A 27,992-nucleotide genomic window follows, 5' to 3' on the forward strand; every position below is an offset into this window, starting at 1 on the left:
CCCCACTCTGGCCATGCTTATGCGCACAGGAAGCCGCCAGTCACGCTGGCTGCGCGGTGACGCTACTCTGTTCGTAGACAACTTTGCCGCGGCGTAGAGTAACAGCGTCTAGCCTCTAATGCACTCCAACCATTACATACGCTTGATTGGTGCCACTATGTCCACGGCAACGTGATGTACACGGCCAGGTAAGTACCTATGCGTTATTTTGTAGGCAGTGAACGCATCATTCGTATGCGAGACATTCGTGAGGAAGACAAAGTCAGACTGGACACGCACGGCGTTAATTCAAGGCAAGTTTATTTCGCAGCCAGTAAACGTTCTTACACGATGCAAACCATTTTTCTTGTGTGAAACAGCGTGCGTGTGCGTGCACACTCAAACACTACATTGATATCAGCTCTGCAAGAGCGGAAAGGCGGTAGCTGCTCGAGAAAAGACAGTCTTCATTTTAGACGCAGAACATATGGAAAATCGTTAAGGAAGCCTTTGGAATGACCAGCTGTACGCTTGTGCTTAGCCGAAGGATAGGGCACCCGAAAAATGCGCGCTGTAGAACTGCAATAGAGCACGAAACTATCAGACCGTTTTAGAAGCGAGTTTGCCGACTTACGTACGTTAAACGTAACCGGATTTGTGGGACGTCGCGCTGTGCATCCTTTGAAGACGGTCAGTTTACTGCACGGGAACACACACAAGGACTCCACAAAACAGACCGCCGTCTGGTGCCTCGTGCCGAACGTATCCACGCCAAGACGCCCCACTAGCAAATACCTCGCCGTTGCTATGCAGACGAGTCTGGTTAGGCCTACGGGCGCCGGAATCGCCGGCTGATCTCCGAAATTGCACGCGCTATGCGCTAATGTTTCAGGCGAGTTCAGAGGAAGCGCAAACTCAGTTTTGTAGGTACTGGTGACAAGCGCGTCTCAGAGAGCGGTTATCAGAACATACGCCGAAGCTGGAGCATGTTCGACGCTACTAAGCGTACGCAGACGTTCGAACCAGAAACTAGTTAAATACCGTACGCTATCACAGCGCACGCAAACCGCAGAACCCCACTAACGTTCAGAACGTGTGAAGGGTCGATATTTCTTCACGTACGTAATGCTATTGTTCGGTTGCAAACGCTAAACTGAAACGGTCAATCGAAGCATCTCTAATCCTGAACGACGATGGCTTAGCTCGCGCATAATGCCAGTGGCACAGTTAACTGTAGCGGCTACACAATCGATAGGCACCAGTTGAGGCGTGCGCTTCATAAGTCATCGCGTAATTTTTTTCAGCGTACTCATCCTCTGGCGAGTCCACAAGATTCGCTGTGAATAGCATTATAAGTAACGTGTCCGACCAGGCTTCGTTGTCCGTTAACGAGACCGCTGGTTACGGAAGTCTCCAAATACTTACTTTGCAGAGTTCGCTGTTCAAAGCACACAACACTAACGCGAATACCATTAGCGCGAATACTATTATTAGCCCTGTAATGGCGAAACACCTTTCTACATCAAAGAAAATTCCTAGAATTTCCTCTTTCTCGTCTTGGAGGACACATTTGTACTGAGAATAAGTTCAGCAAGCACTCGTGATTAGGTTCGAATCTAATTACAAACAACAGCCACATGGCTCCAACGCATTCCCGAATTTCCAATTGAGTGAAGGCACCACTTGACTTCAGTAAAGGAAGAAAACAGGCTAGGTTCGGGATGTTCAACGGATCTCTTCCTTTCCTCTTCCTCCTCCTCCTCCTCCTACTCCTCCTGTCATCAATAAGGTAATTGAGAAATCTGCAGAGTACGAGCACCCACTCTACAACGCTTTCATTCATTATGACTGCTGGTGTCTCTAAGCAATCAAACGCATTTTCACAGAAGTATTACGTAATCAAGTACATATGGCATATGTGAATATCTTCGGAAATATCTAAAAGGATTCCTCAGCTACCTTCTTTCTCCACAAGTAGAAAGGTATGTATAGAGAAAGTAGTGAAGAAAACGCAACTCTCCAATGGTATTCACTGCATGCTTCAAAGTACTGAAGCTGCCAAAATATGATGGACTAGGAGAGGTCTAACGGCGAACATCTCAGCAACCTTCGGTTTGCAGACGACGTCCTGTTAAGCAGCACTGGGGAGGATATACAAATGATTGAGGGCCTTAACAGAAAGTCTAATGGTGCAGTTGGATTAATATCAGAAGGAAAAATGATCAATAGCCTGGCAAGGGAACAAAAGTTCCGGATTGCCAATCAACCTCTAGACTTTGTGAAGGAGTCCATTTACCTAGGCCAGAAGTCGCAAGAGACACTGATCAAGACAAGGAAATTTACAGAAGAGAAAGAATAAGTTAGAGTGCGTACGGCAAGCATTGCCAGATCCTGATTGGGAGAAAAAGTCACTGTCACTAAAACAGAAACACTATCGCAGAAAAAGTCTGCAATCACTGCATTCTACTGGTGCCAACATATGAGGCCGAAACATAGAGGTTGACTAAGAAGCTCGAGAACAAGACCGCGAAAAGAGCAATGGGACGAATAACGTTAGGCGTAATGTTCAGAGACAGGTGAAAAGCGCTCTGGATTGGAGGGTAAACAGGGATACCCGCTTTGTAATCGACACAAAGAGAAAGGAATGGAGCTGGGTAGGCTATGCAATGCGTAGGATTGATAATTGGCGGAGCGTTAGCGTTACAAAATGGGTGCTAAGAAAACGGAAGCGCAGTCGAGCTGAGATGAGAAAATTCGCAGGCGCAAGTTGGAAGTAGTTGGCACAGGATAGCGGTAATGGGAGGTCGCTGGGAGAGGCCTTCGTCATGTAGTGGACATAAAAATACCCTGATTGTGAATTAATACGACTACTTGTGTTCCACGTGCGCCAATTTAAATTACGAAGCCTCAAACACGCACTATGCAGAATCTGCGTTGTGCAGTACAGGGTTAAAAGGATGCAGAAACACCTTGGTGACTGGGTGAAGAACACATAGCGCGAATACGCTCCCGTGAACATCACATTTTGCCGTCGTGCGTGGTTTTCCGCTCTTTGGGCCATTCATGCCATCCACCAACGTTTCGCTCCTCGCGTTTCCTCTGCCATCACCAACAGGGTAACTCCGTAAGCCTGTGTTACCGAAGCTCTATTTCAATGACCCGCCCTAACATCTCCTGAGGCTACCGAAGATCTACCCCGCAAATACTTATTAGTTAGACTCGTGGTACGAAAGCGCGAGTTTTCTTGCACGTCATCGGCGCTGAACGCCGCCATCATCGTATTCTTCTGGCCTTATGGCCAGCGCTGTTTTGAGTCTTTATTTTTGTGTATGTGTGTGCGTAACCAGGCGTTTGTCGGGATTTCCAGCAATGGTGTTGATTGCCTCGTTGTCGTGACGATAGATGTGGCCACTCTGACGCCGGTTCGATACTTGACGTTCCAGCTGAACTTCTCCAGCCTGGGTCAGTGGCTGTTCGGCGGCCCGGCAGCAAGTTGCTCCCGATCAAGGGATTGTCGTTCCAAGTCCGTGGTGGGGAGGTCCTCGCCATCATCACCGCTGACGATGAGCACGTTGCTCTGAACGTGAAAAAAATAATTAGAGGGCTGCGAACACTTTCAGGCAGAAAAAAATTGATCGCAGCCTGTTTTCCTCAGTTTTCAGGATTTTACCTACTGGTCGATAGACAGCAGGTGCTATGGACAATGGGAAGAGGAAATTTACGGACCTTGGTTCCTAGCGCCGGTCACGGTGCGTCGACCATGGATATAGGATAACAGAAAAATTTATTTTTAACCAATTTATTTATGTATCTATTTATTATTGTACCGTACCTAACAGGCTACTCATCGACACAGTGTAAGGTACCTTTTCAATTGTCAATGACAATGTGTGGTTACAAGTCCCCCCCTAAAAAGAAAACGTATGATTCAAACTGTACGGTAAAAAACAGTGATATTCAAGATGCAGCAGATCATACCTTTCAAAAAATTTAGAAAGAACATGGCCTAAACTATCTACGAGGAAATAATTATCACAATGCACATCGCCAAGCAAGGATACAAATGGCACCGTTCATAGAAACTGGACGAAGAGCCATTATCTAAACCTTCGAACGCCGCAAAGTTCTCGCGCGAAACCACGTGACGTTCGGTGACATGCACGCATGCGCAATCCACGTGCTCCATGCGGGAGAATTATAGCCTGGAAATATGAGCCATTTTATGGGCCATCCTATTAATCGCATATAACTTAAAATATTTCAAATATTGAGTTGTCAGTGGCATACTACTGCTTTGTGAGCGTAGCCGAAGTTTGTAAAAAGCATGAGTCCAAGTGATGAATCGGCCCAGTATGTGAATTCTGATACTGAAACGAGTGCTTTTTATCTCCCCCGACTGCAAGACACACATCTAGCTAGCTTAACGATGGGCACTCCAGAAATTCCATGCTGTTGACATGAAGGCCTCATTTGTTGCAGTTCGGCTGAATTACCCATTTTAACCGCTGTACCATCAGCGTAAACAGCAACGTGACCAGAAAATAATCGATCGGAATGCCTGTAGCGTAACCTGGCATACTACTGTGTTACATGTTGCCCTCGGTGAGCAGCAGTATGAGGAAAATGAAACAAACTGTTTCTCGAAACAACTCCATTCAGAATAGTTTCCCACCATTCTGACACAAACTGTGCGAATTGACTTGTGTCAGAATGTCCCTCACCTACAGCTACAGTGGCTCAGGCCAACGTCTTTCTAATTCAAGTTTGACGAGAAAGGGTGTGCACGTAACAAGATAACAAAAGGTGGTACAATAGCATTGCATACTTAATATTCGAGGGAAAACATCGTTTTTTATCCCCTTTACTATTTTTCCAAATTTAAGGGGAAAATTATTGTTTGCCTAATCGTTCATTTATCGCGTTAGACGGCTTCTCCGTGTGCCCGGGTACTGATATAGGCGGAGAACCAGCGCCTTAGGGACACTTTATTTTTTCTTGGAAAAATGATGTTTTCATGGGCTATAGGCTTACCATTTTTTCAAATTTAAGGGGAAAATTATTGTTTGCCTAATCGTTCATTTATCGCTTTAGACGGCTTCTCCGTGTGCCCGGTTACTGATATAGGCGGAGAACCAGCGCCTTAAGGACACTTCATTTTTTCTCGGAAAAATGATGTTTTCATGGGCTATAGGCTTACCATTTTTTCAAATTTAAGGGGAAAATTATTGTTTGCCTGATCATTCATTTATCGCTTTAGACGGCTTCTCCGTGTGCACGGGGACTCATATAAGCGGAGAACCAGCGCTTTTGGGACACTTTATTTTTTCTCGGAAAAGTGATGTTTTCATGGGCTATAGGTTTACCATTTTTTCAAATTTAAGGGGAAAACTATTGTTTGCCTGATCATTCATTTATCGCTTTAGGCGGCTTCTCCGTGTGCCAGGGGACTCACATAGGCAGAGAACCAGCGCTTTAGGGACACTTTATTTTTTCTCGGAAAAGTGATGTTTTCATGGGCTATAGGCTTACCATTTTTTCAGATTTAAGGGGAAAATTATTGTTTGCCTAATCATTCATTTATCGCTTTAGACGGCTTCTCCGTGTGCCCGGGTACTGATATAGGCGGAAAACCAGCGCCTTAGGGACACTTTATTTTTTACTGGTACTAACCAGCGCCTTAGGGACACTTTATTTTTCCCGGAAAAATGATGTTTTCATGGGCTATAGGCTTACCATTTTTTCAAACTTAAGGGGAAAATTATTGTTTGTCTAATCGTTCATTCATCGCTTTAGACAGCTTCTCCGTGTGCCCGGGTACGGATATAGGCGGAGAACCAGCGCATTAAGGACACTTCATTTTTTCTCGGAAAAATGATGTTTTCATGGGCTATAGGCTTACCATTTTTTCAAATTTAAGGGGAAAATTATTCTTTGCCTAATCGATCATTTATCGCTTTAGACAGCTTCTCCGTGTGCCCGGGTACTGATATAGGCGGAAAACCAGCACCTTAGGGACACTTTATTTTTTCTCGGAAAAGTGATGTTTTCATGGGCTATAGGCTTACCATTTTTTCAAATTTAAGGGGAAAATTATTGTTTGCCTAATCGTTCATTTATCGCTTTAGACGGCTTCTCCGTGTGCCCGGGTACTGATATAGGCGGAGAACCAGCGCCTTAGGGACACTTCATTTTTTCTCGGAAAAAGGATGTTTTCATGGGCTGTAGGCTTACCATTTTTTCAAATTTAAGGGGAAAACTATTGTTTGCCTAATCATTCATTTATCGCTTTAGACGGCTTCTCCGTGTTCCCGGGTACTGATATAGGCGGAGAACCAGCGCATTAAGGACACTTCATTTTTTCTCGGAAAAATGATGTTTTCATGGGCTATAGGCTTACCATTTTTTCAAATTTAAGGGGAAAATTAATGTTTGTCTAATCGTTCATTTATCGCTTTAGACGGCTTCTCCGTGTGCCCGGGTACGGATATAGGCGGAGAACCAGCGCATTAAGGACACTTCATTTTTTCTCGGAAAAATGATGTTTTCATGGGCTATAGGCTTACCATTTGTTCAAACTTAAGGGGAAAATTATTGTTTGCCTAATCGTTCATTTATCGCTTTAGACAGCTTCTCCGTGTGTCCGGTAAGCTCAAAGTCGAAGCATTCATCACGCCCCCTGAGAGCGCACGTCTACTGAAACTAACACATCGATGAACGAATTTGCACAAATAACTTATCGCTGAAAAAAACATCAGGCAATAGTCCATTTGAATCTCAACCCACTGCTGTTCACTCATATCTCTGAAGAGCTCAAATTGGATGCATAAAACAATGCCTGAGCAAACGCATTTACACTCACCTAATTTACATGACTGAAAAACCAATTTTCCCAAATTAGTTGTGGTTAAATCGATCAGCCTATAGCCCATTAGAACCTCGACACGATGCTTATCACTCGCTTGTCTGTAAAGCTGAATTTCTAAGAATACATTAGGCTACGTGCAAGTGAACTTATGCTGATACTAACCTATAGGATTGACAAACGAATAGGCACATATTAGCTATCGCACAAAAAGGAAAAACGCTACGCTATAGCCTGTTCGAATCTCAACTCATTGCTGTTCACTAATATCTCTCAAAAGCTCAAATTGGATGCATACAACACTGCCTGAGCAAACGCAGTTGCACTCAGGCTAACTTACATGACTGAAAACCCAATTTGTCCAAATGAGATGTGCTTAAAAGCATCAGCCTATAGCCCCTTAGAACCTCGACACGATCCTTTTCTCTCGCTTCTCTGCAACGCCGAAATTCTAAGAATACATTACGCCCGGTGCAAGTGAACATATGCTGATACTAAGCTAAACGACTGACAAAAGAATATGCACATATTAGATATCGCAAAAAAAACGGTAGGCTATAGCCTGTTCGAATCTCAACTAATTGCTGTACACTCATATCTCCGAAAAGCTCAAATCTGATGCATACACCACCACCTCAGCAAACGCATTTGCTCTCAGGCTAGCTTACATGACTGAAAAACCAATTTTCCAAATAAGTTGTGGTAGAAATCATCAGCGTATATTCCATTAGAACCACGACACGATCCTTTTCTCTCGTTTCTCTGCAAAGCTGTAGTTCTAAAGATACATTACGCCCCGTGAAAATGAACATATGCTGACACTAACCTAAACGATTCACAAACGAAAAGGCGCATATTAGCTATCGCAACAGAAAAAAATACTAGGCCATATATAGCCTGTTCGAATCTCAGCTCATTGCTGTTCACTTATATCTCTGAACAGCTCAAATTGGATGCATCCAACACTTCCTAACCAAAGGCATTTGCACTCAGGCTAACTTACATGACTGAAAAACCATTTTCTCCAAATGAGGTGTGCTTAAAAGCATCAGCCTATAGCCCATTAGAACCTCGACACGATCGTTTTCACTCGCTTCTCGGCAAAGCTGAATTTATAAGGATACATTACGCCCCATGCAAGTGAAGTTATGCTGATACTAACCTAAACGATTGACAAACGAATAGGCACATAATACCTATCGCACCACAAGGAAAAAGGCTAGGCTAGAGCCTGTTCGAATCTCAACTCATTGCTGTTCACTGATATCTGTGAAAAGCTGAAATTGCATGCATACAGCACTGCCTCAGAAAACGCATTTACACTAAGCTAATTCACATGACTGAAAAACCAATTTGCCCAAATCAGTTGTGTTTAAAGGGATCAGCCTTTAGCCCATTAGAACCTCGACACGATCGTTTTCACTCGCTTTTCTGCAAAGCTGAATTTTTAAGGATACATTATGCTTCGTGTAAGGGAACACATGCGGACACTAACCTAAACGATTGACAAACGAATTTGCACATGTTAGATATCGCAAAAAAAAAAATCGCTAGGCTATAGCTTGTTCGATACTCAACTCATTGCTGTTCACTCATATCGCTGAAAAGCTCAAATTGGATGCATACAACACTGCCTCAGCAAATGCATTTGTACTAAGGCTAACTTACATGACTGAAAAAAACAATTTGCCCAAATGAGTTGTGGTTAAAAGGATCAGCCTATAGCCCATTAGAACCTCGACACGATCCTTTTCACTCGCTTCTCTGCAAAGCTGAATTTCGAAGGATACATTACGCCCCGTGCAAATGAACTTATGCTGATACTAACCTAACCGATTGACAAATGAATAGGCGCGTATTAGCTATCGAAAAAAAATGCACTAGGCTATAGCCTGTTCGAATCTCAACTCATTGCTATTCACTCATATCTCTGAAAAGCTCAAATTGGATGCATACAACACCACCTCAGCAAACGCACTTGCACTCAGTCAAACACACATGACTGAAAAAACAACTTGTCCAAACGAGTTTGGTTAAACGTATGAGCCTATAGCCCATTAGAACCTCGGCAGGATCCTTTTCACTCGCTTCTCTGCAAAGCTGCATTTCTAAGGCTACATTACGCCCCGTGCAAGTGAACTTATGCTGAGGCTAACCTAACCGATTGACAAACGAATAGGCACATATTAGCTATCGCAAAAAAAACGCACTAAGCTGTAGCCTGTTAGAATCTCGACTTATTGCTGTTCACTAATATCTCTGAAAAGCTCAAATTGGATGCATACAACACCGCCGCAGTAAACGCATTTGCACGCAGGCTAACTTACATGTCTAACAACCAATTAGCCCGAATGAGTTGTGGTTAAAAGGATCAGCGTAAAGCCCTTTAGAACCTCGATGCGCTCCTCTTCCTTCGCTACTCTGCAACGCCGAATTTCTAAGGATACTTTACGCCCCGTGCAAGTGAACTTATGCTTATACTAGCCTAACCGATTGACAAACGAATAGGCACATATTAGCTATCGCAAAAAAAAAACGCACTAGGCTATAGCCCGTTCGAATCTCAACTCATTGTTGTTCACTCATATCTCTGAAAAGCTCAAATTGGATGCTTACAACACCGCCTCAGCAACCGCATTTGCGCTCAGGCTAACTTACATGACTGAAAAACCAATTTGTCCAAATAAGTTGTGGTTAAACGCATCAGCCTTTAGCCCATTAGAACCTCGACACGATCCTTTTCTCTTGTTTCTCTGAAAAGCTGAATTTCTAAGGATACATTACGCCCCGTGCAAGTGAAAATATGCTGACGCTAACCTAACCGATTGACAAACGAATAGGCGCATATTAGCTATCCCCCAAACAAACGCTAGGCTATAGCCTGTTGCAATCTCAACTCATTCCTGTTCACTCATATCTTTGAATAACTCAAATCAGATGCATACAACACCGCCTCTGCAAACGCATTTGCACTCAGGCTAACTTACATGAATGAAAAACCACTTTGCCCAAATCAGTTGTGTTTAAAGGGATCAGCCTTTAGCCCATTAGAACCTCGACACGATCGCTTTCACACGCTTTTCTGCAAAGCTGAATTTCTAAGGATACATTACGCCGAGTGCAAGTGAACATATTATAGGATACTTTTTATTGGGATGAATGCCTAAACAGACGCGTACACATTCCTCAAAGCTCCCTTCGGACTCCCACAGCAAACGAGCTAAACCATTACACAATCTCGCAGGATTGACGCGCTCCCCAAGGGCCACATAAGCAGCTCAGACTGATTAATGTCAATGCCCGCAGTATTAAAAATAAAGCTGATGCATTGGAAATTTTATTACTGAAACATGACCCTCATATTACTGTCTTAACTGAGACTTGGCTACATGATGAAATAAGTGACGATATATTTCCTCCTTCCTATACAGTGTTCCGAAAAGACAGGCGCACCAGGGGGGGTGGTGTTGCCGTCCTGATCAAAAATGGCATTTCTGCCCATCCTTGGAAGATATCCCTGAGATTGAATGTTTGCGCGTCAAGATAAGTTCTTGGGGTCACAGCTTTATTGTTTACGCCATATACAGACCACCGGATACTACTCCCGAATACTTACAAAAATTAGATGATGAAATGAACAGGCACAGAAAGAATAAGATTATATTGGCAGGTGACTTTAATTTACCGAACATCGACTGGGAGCGCCTTAATACTGGAAACGCGTTCAGCAAGCACGCCAACATTAACTTCAATGTTATGCTGCGTTATAACTTGAAACAGGTGGTGCGCGAACCGACACGCATACAGGGCATTTGCAAATCCATTCTCGATTTGGTATTTCTTAGCCAGGATTTTCCGTAATATTTTGTTTGTATTGAAGAAGGACTTTCCGACCACCGGCTAGTGAGCATTACCTTACCAGTTGTACAGATGACGCAAAACTATTCCTCAGTGCTTAGCTACAAAGATTATTCTCATGCCGATGATGTGTCCATCATTGAGCACATGGAAAACTGTCTTGTTGATTTTATCAGCACTGATGCCTGTTCTCTGTGGAATCGCTTCAAAATTATGTGCCACTTTTGCATGAACCAATTCATCCCTAGTAAAAAAAAAGAAAGTTCGCAAACACACACCTTGGGTGACACGCGATGTTATTCATATTAAACGCAAGGTAAAAAGGTTAAAAAGAAAGCATGGTAATCCTATTAAAATAAAAGAGGCGCAGAACTCTCTCCAACAGAAGGTGACTGCTGCAAAAAGTTACTATTATAACAACTCTCGGCATAACTTTATTAAAAATGATCCTACAAAATTTTGGAACCATATGAAGGAAAGAAAGAAACCGATTTCACAAATAATAATTGAGGGCACATCAATAACTAATGACAAAGACATAGCACAACATTTTAATGAGTATTTTCAAAGTGTATTTGCAGTGTCGGATGATTGCATTACTATGCTTCCTGTGAAACAGGTATTCCATGTGGATTCTATTTCTTATGCTGGAATTGTGAACATGTTGGTAAATCTAAAAACCAAAGCTTCTTGTGGCCCTGACGAAATCCCTAACATCTTTCTATAACGTTATCCTGAACTTATTGCCAGCTTTCATGTACGAATTTTTTCTGCGTCTGTGCTGTCGGCACAACTGCCCGATGAATGGAGAGTGGCCCGAGTTGTTCCAATATTTAAAAAAGGAGATCGACTAAGATTACAAAATTATCGTCCCATTTCTCTGACATCACAATGCTGCAAGCTCTTGGAGCACATCGTGGCAAACTATATAAAAGAATTCTTAGCTGAAAACAATGTGCTCACGGAGTTTCAGCATGGCTTCAGAAAGGGTTATTCGACTGTAACGCAATTGGTATCAGTGATTCATTCATTTGCTTTATCTCTAGACAAAAATGGCCAAATAGATGTAATATTTTTAGATTTCAGAAAAGCCTTCGATAAGGTTCCGCACGACAAATTAATATACAAACTTAGAATTATTGGCATACCTGACATTTTCATAAACTGGATTATTGCTTACCTGAGCAAACGCACTCAGTACGTTACAATAGGTGAACATAGCTCGGCCACTCTCCCAGTCACATCAGGGGTGCCCCAAGGTAGTGTCTTGGGGCCGTTACTGTTTTTAATTTATATAAATGACATTGTTAAAACCATCACTCCTGGTGTGCAAATTAGACTGTTTGCCGATGATTGTATTTTGTACAGTGACATAACTTGTCAGAATGATCAGACTGTCCTCGAAAAGAATTTAAATAACATATTAAAGTGGTGTAATGAATGGGGTATGTTTATTAACGCTGATAAATCCGTATTTCTTTGTGTTACTCGTAAAAAAAGCCCACTAACTTTTTCTTATACGCTAGGTTCTTCAGCTCTGCGTGAAACTCACAATTACACATACTTAGGCGTTACTTTGACTTCCACATTGTCATGGAACATGCGCATTAATGATATTTGTTCTTCTGCTTTCCGCAAACTCTGTTTCCTAAGACACAAACTAAAAAATGCCCCTCCTAACGTAAAATTACTGTGTTATTTTACATTTATTAGACCAAAGTTAGAGTATGCATGTATATCATGGGATCCTTATACTAAATCAAATATCGTGCGTCTTGAAAAAATACAAAGAAAGGCAGTCAGGTTTATATTTATTAATTCGCAAGACTGGACTCTCCCTCCAAAATTATGACAGAAAACTCCATACCTACTCTTGAATCGCGCCGAAAGCTGCTAAGACTTGAATTCCTTTCCCTTCTTCTCAACAACAGGCTTGAAATTAAACCATCGACTTATATTACTCCTGCACTAACACGGCAAACAAGACAGCATCATCCGGATTCACTAACACCCTATTATGCTCGAACTAACACGTTTAAATTTTCTTTTTTTCCCAGAACAGTATCAGACTGGAACGACAGTTTACAGACACAGTGTGACTAAAATTTGTATAAATCTGTATTTCTTTGTTCTTAATTTGTTCTCTTTTGTTTGTCTACGTTCTATTGCCCCTCTGCTTGGACCGAAAGGTCTGCAGTATGTACTAAAAAAAAAAAAATAAATAAATAAATAAATAAATAAATAACATATGCTGACACAAACCTAAACGATTGACAAACGAATAGGCACATATTACCTATCGCACAACAAGGAAAAAGCCTAGGCTATAGCCTGTTCGTATCTCAACTCATTGCTGTTCACTGATATCTCTGAAAAGCTGAAATTGCATGCATACAACACTGCCTCAGAAAACGCATTTACACTAAGCTAATTCACATGACTGAAAAACGAATTTGCCCAAATCAGTTGTGTTTAAAGGGATCAGCCTTTAGCCCATTAGAACCTCGACACGATCGTTTTCACTCGCTTTTCTGCAAAGCTGAATTTTTAAGGATACATTTTGCCCCGTGTAAGGGAACACATGCTGACACTAACCTACACGATTGACAAACGAATTTGCACATATTAGATATCGCAAAAAAAAATCGCTAGGCTATAGCTTGTTCGATACTCAACTCATTGCTGTTCACTCATATCTCTGAAAAGCTCAAAATGGATGCACACAACACTGCCTCAGCAAATGCATTTGTACTAAGGCTAACTTACATGACTGAAAAAACAATTTGCCCAAATGAGTTGTGGTTAAAAGGATCAGCCTATAGCCCATTAGAACCTCGACACGATCCTTTTCACTCGCGTCTCTGCAAAGCTGAATTTCTAAGGATACATTACGTCCCGTGCAAGTGAACATGTGCTGACACTAACCTTAAAGATTGACAAATGAATAGGCGCGTATTAGCTATCGCAAAAAAAAAAAACGCACTAGGCTATAGCCTGTTCGAATCTCAACTCATTGCTGTTCACTCATATCTCTGAAAAGCTCAAATTGGATGCATACAACACTGCCTCAGCAAATGCATTTGTACTAAGGCTAACTTACATGACTGAAAAACCACTTTGCCCAAATGAGTTGTGGTTAAAAGGATCAGCCTATTGCCCATTAGGACCTCAGCACGATCCTTTTCACTCGCTTCTCTGCAAAGCTGAATTTCTAAGGATACATTACGTCCCGTGCAAGTGAACATATGCTGACACTAACTTTAACGATTGACAAATGAATAGGCGCGTATTAGCTATCGCAAAAAAAATGCACTAGGCTATAGCCTGTTCGAATCTCAACTCATTGCTGTTCACTAATATCTCTGAAAAGCTCAAATTGGATGCATACAACACCGCCTCAGCAAATGCACTTGCACTCAGGCAAACTTACATGACTGAAAAACCAATTTGTCCAAACGAGTTGTGGTTAAAAGTATCAGCCTATAGCCCCTTAGAACCTCGACGCGATCCTTTGCACTCGCTTCTCTGCAAAGCGGAATTTCGAAGGATACATTACGCCCCGTGCAAATGAACTTATGCTGATACTAACCTAACCGATTGACAAATTAATAGGTGCGTATTAGCTATCGAAAAAAAATGCACTAGGCTATAGCCTGTTCGAATCTCAACTCATTGCTGTTCACTCATATCTCAGAAAAGCTCAAATTGGATGCGTACAACACCGCCTAAGCAAACACACTTGCACTCAGTAAAACACACATGACTGAAAAAACAACTTGTCCAAATGAGTTGTGGTTAAACGTATGAGCCTAGAGCCCATTAGAGCCTCGACACGATCCTTTTCACTCGCTTCTCTGAAAAGCTGAATTTCTAAGGCTACATTACGCCCCGTGCAAGTGAACTTATGCTGAGACTAACCTAACCGATTGACAAACGAATAGGCGCATATTAGCTATCGCAAAAAAAACGCACTAAGCTATAGCCTGTTAGAATATCAACTTATTGCTGTTCACTAATGTTTCTGAAAAGCTCAAATTGGATGCATACAACACCGCCGCAGTAAACGCATTTGCACTCAGGCTAACTTACATGTCTAACAACCAATTAGCCCGAATGAGTTGTGGTTAAAAGGATCAGCGTAAAGCCCATTAGAACCTCGACGCGCTCCTCTTCCGTCGCTTCTCTGCAACGCCGAATTTCTAAGGATACATGACGCCCCGTGCAAGTGAACTTATGCTGATACTAACCTAACCGATTGACAAACGAATAGGCACATATTAGCTATCGAAAAAAAAGACGCACTAGGCTATAGCCTGTTCGAATCTCAACTCATTGTTGTTCACTCATATCTCTGAAAAGCTCATTATGGATGCATACAACACCGGCTCAGCAAAAGCATTTGCACTCGGGCTAACTTACATGAATGAAAAACCAATTTGTCCAAATAAATTGTGGTTAAATGCATCAGCCTATAACCCATTAGAACCTCGACACGATCCTTTTTACTCGCTTCTCTGCAAAGCTGAATTTCTAAAGATACTTTACGTCCCGTGCAAGTAAACATATGCTGACACTAACCTAAACGATTGAGAAACGAATAGGCGCATATTAGCTATCGCAAAAAAAAATCGCTAGGCTATACCTTGTTCGATACTCAACTCATTGCTGTTCACTCATATCTCTGAAAGGCTCAAACTCGATGCATACAACACTGCCTCAGCAAACGCATTTGCACTCAGCTGAATTACATGACTGGAAAACAAATTTGCCCAAATGAGTTGTGGTTAAAAGGGTCAGCCTATAGCCCATTAGAACCTCGACACGATCCTTTTTCGCTCGCTTCTCTGCAAAGCTGAATTTTAAGGATACATAACGCCCCGTGCAAGTGAACATATGCTGACACTAACCTAAACGATTGAGAAACGAATAGGTGCATATCAGCTATCGCAAAAAAACGCTAGGCTATAGCCTGTTCGAATCTCAACTCATTGCTGTTCACTCACACCTCTCAAAAGCTCAAATTGGATGCATGCAACACTGCCTGAGCAAACGCATTTACACTCAGGCAAACTTACATGACTGAAAAACCAATTTGCCCAATTGAGTTGTGTGTAAAAGCATCAGCCTATAGCCCATTAGAACCTCGACACGATCCTTTTCACTCGCTTCTCTGCAAAGCTGAATTTCTAAGGATACATTACGTCCCGTGCAAGTGAACATATGCTGACACTAACCTAAACGATTGACAAACAAATAGGCGCATATTAGTTATCGCAAAAAAGAAAAAATCGCTAGGCTGTAGCCTGTTCTATTCTCAACTCATTGCTGTTCACTCATATCTCTCAAAAGCTCAAATTGGTTGCATACAACACTGCCTCAGCAAATGCATTTGCACTAAGGCTAACTTACATGACTGAAAAACCAATTTGCCCAAATGAGTTGTGGTTGAAAGCATCAGCCTATATCCCATTAGAACCTCGACACGATCCTTTTCACTCGCTTCTCTGCAAAGCTGAATGTCGAAGGATACATTACGCCCCTTGCAAATGAACTTATGCTGATACTAACCTAACCGATTGACAAATGAATAGGCACGGATTAGCTATCGCAAAAAAACACACTAGGCTATAGCTAGTTCGAATCTCAACGCATTGTTGTTCACTCATATTTCTGAAAAGCTCAAATTGGATGGGTACAACACCGACTCAGCAAACGCACTTGCACTGAGGCAAACTTACATGACTGAAAAACCAATTTGTCCAAACGAGTTGTGGTTAAAAGCATCAGCCTATAGCCCATTAGAACCTCGAACCTCGACACGATCCTTTTCACTCGCTTCTCTGCAAAGCTGAATTTCTAAGGGTACATTACGCCCCGTGCAAGTGACCTTATGCTGATACTAACCTAACCGATTGACAAATGAATAGGCGCGTATTAGCTATCGAAAAAAAATGCACTAGACTATAGCCTGTTCGAATCTCAACTCATTGCTGTTCACTCATATCTCTGAGAAGCTCAAATTGGATGCACACAACACCGCCTCGGCAAACGCACTTGCACTCACGCTAACTTACATGTCTAACAACCAATTTGTCCAAATAAGTTGTGGTTAAACGCATCAGCCTATAGCCCATTAGAACCTCGACACGATCCTTGTCTCTCGTTTCTCTGAAAAGCTGAATTTCTAAGGATTCATTACGCCCCGTGCAAGTGAACATATGTTGACACTAACCTAACCGATTGACAAACGAATAGGCAAACATTAGCTATCGCACAAAAATGAAAAACGCTAGCCTATAGCCTGTTCGAATCTCAACTCATTGCTGTTCACTCATATCTCTCAGAAACTCAAATTAGATGCATACAACACTGCCTGAGCAAACGCGTTTACACTCACCCAAAATACATGACTGAAAAACCAATTTGCCCAAATGAGTTGTGGTTAAAAGCATCAGCCTATAGGCCATTAGAACCTCGACGCGATCCTTTTCTCTCGCTTCTCTGCAAAGCTGAATTTCTAAGTATACATTACGCCCCGTGCAAGTCAACATATGCTGACACTAACCTAAACGATTGACAAACGAATATGCGCATATTAGCTAGCGCACAAAAAACGCTAGGCTATAGCGATTTCGAATCTCAACTCATTGCAGTTCACTCATATCTCTCAAAAGCTCAAATTAGATGCATACAACACTGCTTGAGAAAACGCATTTACGCTCAGCTAATTTATATGAATGAAAAACCAATTTGCCCAAATGAGTTGTGGTTAAAAGGATCAGCCTATAGCCCATTAGAACCTCGACACGATCCTTTTCACTCGCTTCTCTGCAAAGCTGAATTTCTAAGGATACATTACGTCCCGTGCAAGTGAACATATGCTAACACTAACCTTACCGATTGACAAATGAATAGGCGCGTATTAGCTATCGCAAAAAAAAATGCACTAGGCTATAGCCTGTTCGAATCTCAACTCATTGCTGTTCACTAATATCTCTGAAAAGCTCAAATTGGATGCAGACAACAACGCCTCAGCAAATGCACTTGCACTCAGGCAAACTTACATGACTGAAAAACCAATTTGTCCAAACGAGTTGTGGTTAAAAGTATCAGCCTATAGCCCATTAGAACCTCGACACGATCCTTTTCACTCGCTTCTCTGCAAAGCTTAATTTCGAAGGATACATTACGCCCCGTGCAAGTCAACTTATGCTGAGACTTACCTAACCGATTGACAAACGAATAGGCGCATATTAGCTATCGCAAAAAAAAAATTCACTAAGCTATAGCCTGTTAGAATCTCAACTTATTGCTGTTCACTAATGTCTCTGAAAAGCTCAAATTGGATGCTTACAACACCGCCGCAGTAAACGCATTTGCACTCAGGCTAACTTAAGTGTCTATCAACCAATTAGCCCGAATGAGTTGTGGTTAAAAGGATCAGCGTAAAGCCCTTTAGAACCTCGACGCGCTCCTCTTCCGTCGCTTCTCTGCAACGCCGAATTTCTAAGGATACATTACGCCCCGTGCAGGTCAACATATGCTGACACTAACCTAAACGATTGACAAACGAATAGGCGCATATTAGCTAGCGCACAAAAAACGCTAGGCTATAGCGATTTCGAATCTCAACTCATTGCTGTTCACTCATATCTCTCAAAAGCTCAAATTGGATGCATACAACACTGCTTGAGAAAACGCATTTACGCTCAGCTAATTTATATGACTGAAAAACCAATTTGCCCAAATGAGTTGTGGTTAAAAGTATCAGTCCATAGCCCATTAGAACCTCGACACGATCCTTTTTCCTCGCTTCTCTGCAACGCCGAAATTCTAAGGATACATTACGCCCGCTGCAAGTGAACATATGCTGACACTAACCTAAACGATTGACAAACGAATAGCCGCATATCAGCTATCGCAAAAAAAAATATCGCTAGGCTATAGCCTGCGCGAAACTCAACTTATTGCTGTTCACTGATACCTCTGAAAAGCTAAAATTGGATGCATGCAACACCGCCTCAGCAAACGCATTTGCACTCAGGCAAACCAACATGACTGAAAAACCAATTTGCCCAAATGAGTTGTGGTTAAAAGCATCAGCCTATAGCCCATTAGAACCTCGACACGATCCTTTTCTCTCGCTTCTCAGCAAAGCTTAATTTCGAAGGATACATTACGCCCCGTGCAAGTGAACTTATGCTGAGACTTACCTAACCGATTGACAAACGAATAGGCGCATATTAGCTATCGCAAAAAAAAAACGCACTAAGCTATAGCCTGTTAGAATCTCAACTTATTGCTGTTCACTAATGTCTCTGAAAAGCTCAAATTGGATGCTTACAACACCGCCGCAGTAAACGCATTTGCCCTCAGGCTAACTTGCATGTCTAACAACCAATTAGCCCGAATGAGTTGTGGTTAAGAGGATCAGCGTCAAGCCATTTAGAACCTCGACGCGCTCCTCTTCCGTCGCTTCTCTGCAACGCCGAATTTCTAAGGATACATTACGCCCCGTGCAAGTCAACATATGCTGACACTAACCTAAACGAGTGACAAACGAATAGGCGCATATTAGCTATCACAAAAAAAATCGCTAGGCTATAGCTTGTTCGATACTCAACTCATTGCTGTTCACTCATATCTCTGAAAAGCTCAAATTGGATGCATACAACACTGCCTCAGCAAATGCATTTTCACTAAGGCTAACTTACATGACTCAAAAACCAATTTGCCCAAATGAGTTGTGGTTAAAAGGATCAGCCTATAGCCCATCAGACCCTCGACACGATCCTTTTCACTCGCTTCTCTGCAAAGCTGAATTTCGAAGGATACATTACGCCCCGTGCAAATGAACTTATGGTGATACTAACCTAACCGATTGACAAATGAATAGGCACGTATTAGCTATCGCAAAAAAAAACGCACTAGGCTATAGCCTGTTCGAATCTCAACTCATTGCTGTTCACTGATATGTCTGAAAAGCTGAAATTGCATGCATACAACACTGCCTCAGAAAACACATTTACAGTAAGCTAATTTACATGAGTGAAAAACCAATTTGCCCAAATGAGTTGTGTTAAAAGGGATCGGCCTTTAGCCCATTAGAACCTCGACACGATCGTTTTCGCTCGCTTCTCTGCAGAGCTGAATTTTAAGGATACATTACGCCCCGTGGAAGTGAACATATGCTGACACTAACCTAAACGATTGACAAACGAATAGGCGCATATTAGTTATCGCAAAAAAGAAAAAATCGCTAGGCTGTAGCCTGTTCTATTCTCAACTCATTGCTGTTGACTCATATCTCTGAAAAGCTCAAATTGGATGCATACAACACTGCCTCAGCAAACGCATTTGCACTAAGGCTAACTTACATGACTGAAAAACCAGTTCGCCCAAATGTGTTGTGGGTAAAAGGATCAGCCTATAGCCCATTAGAACCTCGACACGATCCTTTTCACTCGCTTTTTTGTAAAGCTGAATTTCTAAGGATACATGACTCCCCGTGCAAGTGAACATCTGCTGACACTAACCTAAACGATTGACAAACGAATAGGCTTATATTAGCTATCGCAAAACAAAATCGCTAGGCTAGAGCCTGTTCGAATCTCAACTCATTGCTGTTCACTCATATCTTTGAAAAGCTCAAATTGGATGCATACAACACTGCCTCAGCAAACGCATTTGCACTCAGGCTAACTTACATGACTGGAAAACCAATTTGCCGAAATCAGTTGTGTTTTAAGGGATCATCCTTTAGCCCATTAGAACCTCGACACGATCGTTTTCACTCGCTTTTCTGCAAAGCTGAATTTCTAAGGATACATTAAGCCCCGTGTAAGTGAACATATGCTGACACTAACCTAAACGATTGACAAACGAATAGGCACACATTAGCTATAGCACAAAAAGGAAAAACTCTAGCCTATAGCGCAAACGCATTTACACTCAGCTTATTTACATGACTGGAAAACCAATTTGGCCAAATGAGTTGTGGTTAAAACGATCAGCCTACAGCCCATTTGAACCTCGACACGATCTTTTTCAATCGCTTCTCTGCAAAGCTGAATTTCTAAGGATACATTACGGCTCGTGCAAGTGAACTTTTGCCGATACTAACCTAAACGATTGACAAACGAATAGGCGCATATTAGCTATCGCAAAAAAAAAGAAACGCTAGGGTATAGCCTGTTAGAATCTCAACGCATTGCTGTTCACTCATATCTCTGAAAAGCTCAGTTTAAACGCATAGAACAATGGCTCAGCTAGTGCAATTACATTCACGCTAACTTACATGATTGAAAAACCAATATGACGAAATGAGTCGTTGTGGTTAAAAACATAAGCCTGTAACCCATTAGAACCTCGACGCGCTCCTGTTCCCTCACTTCTGTGAAAAGCTGAATTTCGAAGCATACATTCTGCAACGTGCAAATGAACCTGCGGTGACACTAACCTAAACGATTGATAAACGAATATGCACATATTAGTTATCGCGCAAAAAAAGCATTGAGCTATAGCCTAATCGTATCTCAACAGTGTTCACTCTTTTCTTCGCATAGCGCAAATTGGACGCATACAACACTGCCTCGGCAAACGCAATCACACTCACGCTAACTTACATGACTGAATAACCTATTTGCCCAAATGAGTTGTGGCTAAAAATACCAGCATATAGCCCATTAGAACCTCGACGCGATTGCGTTCCCTCGCTTCTCTGAAAAGCTGAATTTGTAAGGATACATTACGCCCCGTACAAGTGAACAAATGCTGATACTAACATAAACGATTGATTAATGAATATGCACACATTAGGTACCGCGGAAAAGAACGCCAGGCTACAGCCTGATCGAATCCCAACGCATTGCTTTTCACTCATATATCTGAAAAGCTGAAATCGGATGCATACAACATTGCCACAGCAAACGCAATTACACTCACGCTAACGTCCATTATTGAAAAACCAATTTGCCCAAATCAGTTGTTGTGGTTCAAACATCAGCCTTCAACCCATTAGAACTTCGGCATGCTCGTGTTCCTTCACTTTTCTGAGAAGCTCAATTTCTACGCACACCTTACACGCCCCCTGCAAATCAACATACGCTGACACTCACCTAAATGATTGATAAACGAATATTTGCATATTAGTTATCACGCAAAAAGAAACGCTAGGCTATTTCCTGTTCGAATCTCACGGCACTGCTGTTGGCTCTTATCTCTTAAAGGCTCAAATGGGACGTATACAACACTGCCTCAGCGAACACAACTACACTCACGCTAATTTACATGACTAAAAAACTAATTTGCCCAAATGAGTTCTGGTTAAAAATATCTGCATATAGCCCATTAGAACCCCGACGTTCTCCTGTTCCCTCAATTCTCTGAAAAGTGAAATTTCTACGCGTACTTTACGCCCCCTGCAATTGAACATATACTGACGATAACTTGAGCGATTGATAAAGGAATCTGGACAAATTAGTTCAAAACAGTCGTAAGGATTGCGCTTACCTCGTAGGCTGGGAAGTGGAACTTTGCCCGAGGTTAGGTCCCGTGCTCTCTGGACCAAAAGCACGGTGAAGTCCTACGTTAATGAGCAGCGAGAATTGATCGATCAAATTTTTGGTGTCTTCGCAAAAGTTGGGCGAGTTGCGTTCATGCGTTAAAGGCTAAAATTATTCAGGAAAACATGTGACCACTCACTCGCGCAAGCACATGCACTGTTATTGGCAAAATGGCAGCCAATGCGAAATGAACCCGCGATATCGAGTCAGACTACATCTCCCGTTATTGCACTGAAGACAATATTTAAGTACAGAGTAATGGGTGAAACTATACAGCGAGTAAAAAACGAAATATACACAGGCTGTAAATATGCGTATGTTAACTCGCCCAGCTTTTGTTTTGTGCTTTTCACAAAGAAATTGTGCTTGAAGAAAACTTTTGCCTGTTGTGATTCCGTAACGTACGCGTGGTCTTCCCATCAGAAGCCTCGGCGGCGACAAGAGCTCCCACCGTGTTAGCGGGGCGCGCATCGAAATACCAGCTCGGTAGGTGAGCTGGTCAGTGGATCCGCAGAGTGGGCATCAAGACACCAGGCTGCTGGATAATCTGGTCAGCAAGACAGCACGGCGCTTCCAGACCTCATCGTACTGGACGGGTTGATTACCAGGTTCGCAGGGCAGGCTGCAACACACCAGGCTGCTATAACTTAAGCTTGAACATCAAGCTAGCTTAACGAAACATTTCATATGCGGTCTACCGATTCCATACTGCAAATATGAGGGCCTAATGTTTGCAAATGGTCTATACTAATTCACATTTGAATCACTGCAGTATCAGTATAAAACGTGACTAGAAAATACCCAATTGGAATGCCTGTTACGGGTATGAATCTTCAATGCCTTAAGGGTGCGACTTCATGAATTATTCATGCAATCTAATAGCTCTGTAGCCAGTCTTTAAGCATGTACTAGCAGTTTCGAGTGTACGTTCTGGAACCACATTTACACGTATACATGCAGGTGCATTACATGCATTTACGTTATAAAGGAGATTAACAAATGCAGGTGAACTTGGCAACGGAACAATAAGTCGCGATAGTTTCGGAATTGTTGATGCTTTAATTTACGCTTATGGTACCTCCACTTGTGCTTCGTGGTGCTCAGTACTTGCAAAATATCTCGAAGCCCAGGGTAGGACCGGAAATGTTTACCTCACAAAAGAAAACTAGTTTACAGGTGATTTCTTTACTAATTCCTACACAAATATCCTTATGAGATGCACAACCCTCATAAATTCTGTAATAGTGATTGTGTAAGAATGAAAAGCGTTGCAATCTTTTCCTGCCACAGCTAGCCCAAAATAAACAAAAGGAAACTGAATATTCACGTGTAGGGACCATGAGCAGAGGAAAGACAGACATGTTATACAAATTGCAATAGTTACGGAAGTTTTTCACATTGGTTGCATGAAGATGATGAGGAAGCAATAAGAAATCTTTATCAGTTTGAGCGCAAGAGTGGGTTAGAAGATTATTAATAAGAAGGGAAAGGTAATGTTAAAAAGCCTGGCAAAGAAACAAGAATTTATGATCGCCAAACAGCCTGTAGAGTTTGTGAATGAGTACGTTTATCTAGGTCAATTACTCACAGGCGACCCTGACCACGAGACGAAAACTTACACAAGAATAAAAATGTGTTGGAGTGCATACAGTACACATTATCCAATAGTGAAAAAGAGCCTATCCCTGTAGTTTAAAAATGTATAATCATTGAATTGTATCAGCGCCAGTATATGTGTTAGAAACTTGGAGGTAAACAAAGAACCTCGAGAACAAGTTGAGGACCACGCGAAGCGATCGAGCGGAAAATGTTAGGCGTAACGTTAAGACACAGGATGAAAGCGGTGCGAATCAGAGAGTAAAAGGGGATAGCCTACACTCTAGTTGACATGAAGAAAAAAATGTATTTAAGCAGGCCATGTAATGCGTGGGGGGTTGATAACCGGTGAACTATTGCAGTTAGAGAATGGGTGCCAAGAGAATGGAAACGAAGTCGAGAACAGCAAAAAATTAGGTGGGCTAGTGACATTAGGAAGTTTGCATGCGCAAATTGGAATTAGCTAGCGTAATACAGGGCTAATATGATATCGCTGGCAGAGGCCTTCGCCCTGCCCAGTGGACATAAAACAAGTGACAATGTGTTAGTAGCTCAGCATGTACGGTTGAACCTCTAAATGAATAACGGTATAAGGAATTTGTAAAACTTTGTTATGGCGAAACGAGATATTAACAAATAATGGATGTGACGAACTCAGTGAAATTCCCCTTGAAGTCCCTTACAGATTCAAAGCGTGGTACATGTAATATTTAATATGACGAAGTAATGAATATGAAAAAGTAATCCTAGTTCCCCCTCCAACTTTGCTATGATAGGGTTTTATTTTATTGAATATGACGAAGCAAGCCTAAAATTCACTAATAATGTTTGTCAATATTTGCATATGTGCTATAGCATGCATGCTAATATTTCTATAGGCCTTGATTTTTAGCCCATTTAAAGGGATTATTTTTGGTTTACAACATGTTTTTGATTGTTTTATTAGAATCCTTGCAGTAAAACAACGCAATAATGTTGGTGGCCAAAGTTATGGCTGATACAACTTTGTAGCACAGTATGAACACGTCTACAATTATAGTGGTCGTATATTACCGCTGAATCTCGTCATAACAAAGTACCACCCGATAACACAATGCATTCGTTATAAGCGTACACGTCGATAATATTGAAGAAACTTCGAAATGTTTTTCCCTACTTCATTATATCCAATAATTTGTTATATCTGATGATTCTTTATATATCTTTGCACTTCGACAGGCAGTGCCAGAAGGTTCCGCTTTGCTGGATATTCTGGCCAACAGGCACCCAAAGTGGTGTAGCCGGCTGCGCGGCGACGTGATGTGCAATGGAATGTTCATTCCACCGGAAAGACTGGAGCACTGTCTCGCCAAAGCTGCACGCCTTATACCTGCGACCTGACATGAGCGTGCGGCAATGGCTGCTGTTCACCTCGCTGCTCCAGAAGCCAGGTGTACCTGGGAGAGACACCAAGGCGATAGTGAGAACTGCATCCTTCGTGTCGTCATGAGCTTATTGATTCGTTGACCGCGCAAAACACTTACGGTCACGTTACAGCGCAGTCAACAGCGATTTCGCGCCCTTCATTATTTTTATATGAAAAAATTTCTTAACAAGACGTCGTGTTGTGCATTCAAAGCACAGAAGTATCTGGAACGCTAGTGCATTTCTCCGCAAAGTTCGGGAATTCATATCTGGAAACTGGTCTCATCCTGATAATTTGCTCCAAGTGGATCCTCCTCGCGAACTCCATCGCTAGAATTTGTTAATTGCAATTTGGGTCATATGGTCATAAGGTAACTACTTGGAAATTTAATTAGTGAATTTGGTCAATTAGATGATTATGCATTTCATTTTTTTGCTCAAGCAGTGTCCGCCGCTTCGAGTAGACCACCTCATGAAACAGAATTGCGCCATCTTCCACAGGTAAATTTCAAACATTATTAAAAGCGTTCGCTGAAACACCCTGTATACATTGCGCGCAGATTTACAACTGGTACTAATTGAATAATGTAGCTCAGTGACGCAAGCAGCCATCAATATTAAGAAGGGTAATACGTGCTTTCGTAGTTTGCATCTAGCGAACGGACTCAAAAAAAGTTTTACATCACTACTTTCTCTTTTTCTTACTGCAGTGTCCAACTGATCGACGGGTCGCATGGTGTACCATGGAAAGCGACGTGACTTGCTTCAGTATTTTTCCTGCATGGACTTTCGTTGTGCGCCTTTCAAGAACCCCTGTGGATTATGTACCGTACGCCTACGTTGCTTCCCGCTTTTAAAGAATAACACTCTGAAAGCTAGCACCACTGCAAGTTAATGGCGCATCATGTCGCAAGGAATCGTTGCACGAGCTTTGAAGTAAGCACGGTGGGCGCTTCCTATCGTTCGGGGAGAATCATAACACAAATGTTGATCTTTCTCATTGGCTATTTTGCTTGTATTTGAGTTTCACCGGGGGTGTGCGAGTAGTAATACTCAAAACCAAATCAAATGCCAATCGAATAGTGTCAGAAGCAGAACAACTTGACTATAGAATAATTTTTGAATAGTTCTCGAACCAGAAACCTCCGCTCGCACCATTATTATGTTGTTTTTTAATTATACGGTTTTACGTGCCAAAAGCACTTTCTGATTATCAGGCATGCCGTAGTGGAGGACTCCGGAAACTTTGGCCACCCAGGTGTTCTTTAACGTGCACCTAAGTCTATGTACACGGGTGTTTTCGTATTTCACCCCCATTGAAATGCGGTCGCCGTGGCCGGGATTCCATCCCGCGACCTCGTGCTCAGCAGCACAACATCATAGCCACTGAGCGACCACGGCGGGTCACAATTAATATAAAACGGTCTTCACATCCAAATATATTCACAAAATTACTAAATTGTCATTAAATTGCACGTTTTGAAGAGCAGCTTATTAATAGCACAAATTAAACAATATGCAGCTGAGCAGTTTACTCGCAAGCTCAATATTAATTGATGAGTGCGAATGATGGCAGTCTAGAAAAAGAATCGAAGGAAAGCGGGAAGGAAGGGCATGGCACATTAAAAAGGCTGAAGTAAATAAATGATAAGTGACGGTCTTTGCAGTGTACCTTGTACACCGCAGTCGAACTGGTGACAATGGGCTGCTCGAGTGCGGAGCTTGTGAAATAATTTTACAGGCAATTTTACCTCGCAGAGCGAAAGGCATTGGAAAGACTGCCACGCAAGTCTCGTCTTCGATGACCTCACCTTGCTGCTCTGGCTGGTACAGTTCGCCACTGTGCTGCCTCCCACGCTTGACCTGGTGACGAAGCACTAAACTCTGGCGTCGTCCTTGTCCGACAGATGCGAGCTCGACACGGTCGGGTCCATCTCGTGCCGGCCGTTCACGGCAGTCATGAAATAAAAAACAAACAAAAGAAAACGTGATTTGCGCATGTGGCAGGAACGGCGAAAAAAAAGTGATAATAAGAGACACTGCATTGCTACTCTGGATACCATGAAACTCCGAAATATTTCTGCTTTTTTCTTTCTCGGCCAATCACAGAGGGCGCAGTTTCCCTATGAGCCAATCGCACAAGGAAAAATGGCGAATGTGGTACCAGAGCGTATCTTCTGAATGGCCAGAACATCTCTAGCTTGTCTTCATACCGGACTCGGCCATTGCATAAACCAATGTCAAAAGCACAGTCCTGGGCACGAAAATAAGTCGAAGACGTGGTGCCGTAAGGCATTTCATACGCGACCGAGAAAAACATCGCCACATTTATTGGTGTCTCCTGCGTGATTGCTCGCGTAAAGAGCTATTCTAGCTGCAGCAACGACAGGGCAATAATCCTCGTGATTGACGGCTGTTCTTTTATTGTTAAGCTTTCAATGTCAACAACGCGCATTTGTTCGGAAGCTTCCACATTTCCTTCCGCATTTAGGTGACGGTTATTCACCCCCGCGTTCAGCACGCAAATTGTTAAAGCACTCACGGAAAGAAATGATATTGTAATAAAAGAAGCAGGCAAAAAACGGCAGTATGGTAATCTGGCCTTTAGAAAACTACAAGAATGAGACGTCAAAACAACAGATTAAGCACATCTATTACACGAAGCGCGTCTCTAAGCCAACTTCAGACTACAGCAATATTGTGCAAAGCCCAATAGCGAACCTCCTGTC

At 42.2% G+C, this 27,992-nt stretch overlaps 1 long non-coding RNA gene across 1 annotated transcript; it reads right to left on the reverse strand.

Moving 5' to 3' along the window:
• Window positions 1–337: 337 nt before the first annotated feature.
• On the reverse strand, window positions 338–27,992 carry LOC135921845 (uncharacterized). Its single transcript, XR_010570648.2, has 5 exons — window positions 27,075–27,992; window positions 25,229–25,295; window positions 22,669–22,885; window positions 22,211–22,283; window positions 338–3,556 (listed from the first exon to the last, which is right to left on the reverse strand). It is a non-coding gene; the product is annotated as an uncharacterized lncRNA (long non-coding RNA).

Source organism: Dermacentor albipictus, chromosome 9 (assembly GCF_038994185.2).
Source record: "Dermacentor albipictus isolate Rhodes 1998 colony chromosome 9, USDA_Dalb.pri_finalv2, whole genome shotgun sequence".
Lineage (NCBI taxonomy): Eukaryota > Metazoa > Arthropoda > Arachnida > Ixodida > Ixodidae > Dermacentor > Dermacentor albipictus.